Source organism: Adiantum capillus-veneris, chromosome 25 (assembly GCF_014529385.1).
Source record: "Adiantum capillus-veneris isolate H3 chromosome 25, ASM1452938v2, whole genome shotgun sequence".
NCBI lineage: Eukaryota > Viridiplantae > Streptophyta > Polypodiopsida > Polypodiales > Pteridaceae > Adiantum > Adiantum capillus-veneris.
Genome location: NC_140955.1, coordinates 1,316,524 through 1,320,555, shown reverse-complemented (window position 1 = coordinate 1,320,555; position 4,032 = coordinate 1,316,524). Strand labels below are relative to the sequence as shown.

The 4,032-nt window shown below is 42.0% G+C and overlaps 1 pseudogene; it reads left to right on the top strand.

Annotated features, from left to right (window-relative positions):
- The first annotated feature begins 2,644 nt into the window (after positions 1-2,644).
- Positions 2,645-3,240, top strand: LOC147424314 (uncharacterized; annotated as a pseudogene).
- Positions 3,241-4,032: the final 792 nt, after the last annotated feature.

The following is a 4,032-nucleotide window of genomic DNA, read 5'->3' as shown; positions in this document are numbered from 1 at the left end:
TTCCGCCTACCGCTTTACCTCCTTTATCTACATTCAAGATCCCGTAAAATTCATTTAAGTTCACTATGTTGATCATCATGCTTCAATTATTGCCAACTGTTCTGCAACTTCCTGCTTTGTGCGCTTTGCACTGCCTTAATTGCCAAAATAATCTTTAGCCTTCTTATCTGTTGACAGGTGAGCGTCAACGACATGCATTATGCTTCCATTGGTGTGTACACATATGTGTATGCATATATTTTTTGTATTTACGGGCTCCATAGTGGGTTCCAAGTTGTACATTGATGATTAGATGAGCCTGGATACCTGCAGCATGTTATACATTTTTTGGCCGGCCGCCCATTTTTAAAAGCCCTTGTATATAAGTCAATTCACAAGATGTGAAAGGGCATCCTTAGAGAAGAGAGTGTGAGGGAGTGTGGAGAAGAAGAAGAGGAGTGGCTATGGAGCTTGGATCTTCCACATCATATGTAGTGGTCATTGGGATTAATGGAAGCTAAGTTCTCTCTACTTTCTCTTGTCTTTCAAGCTTATGTGTGTTAATGGTGTATGATTAGTGTTAATCTTCTCTTCTCTCTCAAGTTTTCCCTCTTGTTTGAGCATTCTTGCTTTACATGTGTGCTAGATTAGAGTGTGTGTGTATGTGGGCTGCATACATTTCTCTCATTAGGCTTCTTTGTGTATGCTTAATGTGTGATTAGAGTGTGTGTGCTTGAGATTAGAGCAAAGGGATACACCATTGTCTGCATGATTAGAGAGTTAGAGTGTAGATTGAGAGTGTGTGTGCATGGATCTTGCTTCATCGGCTTTCCCTCTTCTCCTCTCTTGCTTTACCCCTCTTCCTAGAGTCCTCATTCCATCACATTAGGTGCATCCATGCCTCCATGAACTAGCCGGATTCCGATTCACCGGATTGACATTATATCGGTGGGTTGTGCGCTGTGCTATGACCGCCAACATTGGCGCCGTTGCCGGGGATCGAGCGCCTAAGCTAGAGGATCACCTGTGTGATGGTTTGAGTTTCTAATTTTAATTAGGATTAGGTGTTGATGATGGTGAATTGTGGATTTATGGTGAGATTTGGTTAAGAAATTGTGATTAATTTGTATGTTTTTCTCTCTTTTTTCACTAATTTTCTACTAATCCGCTAACAATTGGAGTGCTTTATATATGTGTATGCCTAATTAGAGGCTTAAGCATCACTCTTTTGATAAGAAATTTCAAAAAAATTGAGCGAAATCGAGTGATTTTTGAGTATGTAATTAGTGATTTTTTGCCTAATTAGGCTCTCTAATTACTCTCTAATCACACGTGATTTTTGTGTCACACATAGCTAAATCATTGATTTGAAGTGTGATTATCATTCTTATGTGTTTAATTTGATCGAAAATGATGCTACACATGAGATTTTGTGATTGATTGATTGTAGGTGAATTGTGGTTAAGCGGTTGCTAGTACACATACATGTGTGTAGGCGTCAATTGGAGTGGAAAATCGACGCGATGCTTACGATATTGTGAGTGCATTAACCCATTCATTTGCTGATTTGATTTGCAAGTTTGATTAAAGATAAATTTCACAAAAAATTAGTGCAAATCTAAGTGCAATTAGTGTGCCTATGTGTAGGCAAAGTGCACATTTTTTAGTGCAAATTATGGTTTAATTGGTGCCAATTGGGTTCATAAAAAGCATTGGATTGCTTGATGTTGTTATGATGATTATGGATCAGTTTTTTCATTGCTAAAATTGCGTCAAAATGCTGCCCAATTTTTGCTAGATTGTGTGTGCATTGATTAGCGATAAGTGCTTGATTATGCTTGTGTGTGCACACTTAATTGGGCTTGTAATTGATTGCAAATTGATGTGAAATTGGATGAATTGCAAAGTTCAAAGTGTGATGATCAATTGTATATGCTTAATTTTGCTTAATTCTATTGCTAATTATGCTAATTTTTAGTCAAAATTAGGCAAAAACAGAAGCAAAAATCGACCTAATTTGGATGCAAAATGCATAAAAAATTGATTTTGGGTGTGATTTTGAAGTGTTAATTGCGAAAAAAATCTTCACCAAATTGAGAGTGTACGCACTTCACGACCTATTTTTAGCTTTGCATGCGCATAGGTCTCACTTACTTGATTTAGGTGTGTGTGCATTTACTTAAATTGTGTGTGTGTGTGCACTTACTTGATTTAGGTGTGTGCATCATTTAAGAGGGGTGTGTGCCATCCTCAATTTGGGTGTGTGTAAAGTGTAGTGCACAAGCAAACAAAGGGAGTGGGGGTCAAGCACATGTGCATGCTTGTTTTTAGGTGTGTGGAAAGGGAGTAAAGTCAACAAAAGACAAAGCATGTGAGAAAAGAATCTAGGTGAGAGAGAGAGAAACAAAGTCAACAAAGATAATAAAAAGAGTGTGAAAGCACAAGAAAACAAAATTTGATTTGCATGGGCATCCGGATTTAAAAGGCCTTTAAAAAAAAAACAATTTTTTTAAAAAAATTAATTTTTTTTAAAAAAAGATTTTTTTTCTTTCTTTCTTTGCTTCTCACACATATTCCACACACATCACACGCCCCACATACTCGACGCTCGCGCGCATGTACACACGATTAGACACATTTAGAGCAGATACGTTCGAGAGTTAGGATGGCCATGACCACTTCGTGCTCTGAGTACACATTGCTCACACTTGTAGGCGAGCACAGAGGCCGACCCTTTTACACGGACACATATGGACATTTTTTTGTCCAGTGCCGCGCCTCCTTTGGCCCCACACAGATCCTCCAGGTGGTGCGAGTCCTTCCCGACGACACGTGGGATGGCACATCTAGAGATGACTATCGCGCCACGTATATGGTCGACCATTTGATTAGGCTAGAGGAGATAGAGCTAGTACACGTAGATGATTGCCTTGAGGCCTTCGACCATCCTGTGCAGGTTACATTACAGCGGGTAGGTCCTCGAGTGATCTATATAGATAGTGCTCAGCGCATATATCGATTAGAGTGTCGCACTTCTAGTAGACGCCTATCCACAGATGTTGTGACACTAGTTGGCGAGACTAAAGACAGATGCTACATGAGCACCACAGGCACTGAGCTTTACTTTTTGACTTGTGGATTGCCGTACGATCCTCGTCTGACCCAGCGCCCTACTTCGAGTAGGAGTGCCTTACCTCCTTTAGACACAGTGCCAGCACCCACATCACTCAGGAAACCACCGCCAGGATTCTCCTCACCTAGACTTGATCTGCCGCCAAGCGTTTCGAGCTATCACGAGTCTAGAGCGATGTAGACGGCGATTGCTAGCACTTTGCATACCACTCAGAGTGAGCCACATATAGAGACCCAGAGCCTTCGAGACACGTACTTTAGAGAGTCTCAACCTCGACACCTTGCACCATCTAGAGACCCATGCCAGCCTTTGATGACACAGATTAGAGAGGATACGAGAGAGTCTATGACGACCACAGAATCCCAGTTGAGAGCACCAGAGGTAGGGCCCGATAGATCACCCATTGTAGATATGAGTGCCCCTAGACCACTGACCCCACCCTTCAGACACTGTCCGAGACCAGAGAGACTAGGGATAGCATGAGAGATATAGACGGTCAGATCTTGCATATAGTAGGCCGATCTCCACAAGAGGTTGCATATTATGTTGACACTTATGATCACCCCTTTGTGAGGCTAGCCACCCCGCAGCGCATGATGTCTACACCTAGGCAGATTGTGAGAGCCTACCCACAGGCCGATAGAGCAGTTTTTATTGATGAGCTCGGAGAGCAGTATCTCTTGATTGAGACCCTTGATTTTGATGACATTGAGCGAGCACACCTAGATGACAGCCTAGACACCTAGACACACAGACACATCCTAGGCTAGTGGATCTTCAGAGAGTTGAGTAGACCGTGATCTAGATGAGCTTGGTCGTAGGTACAGACGCCTGACGAGTGGTGGATCTAGAGATCCTTTAGTCCGCCTTCTTGCATATTTGATAGGAGATCCACGTGAGCGAGTTTATAGGGATGTCGA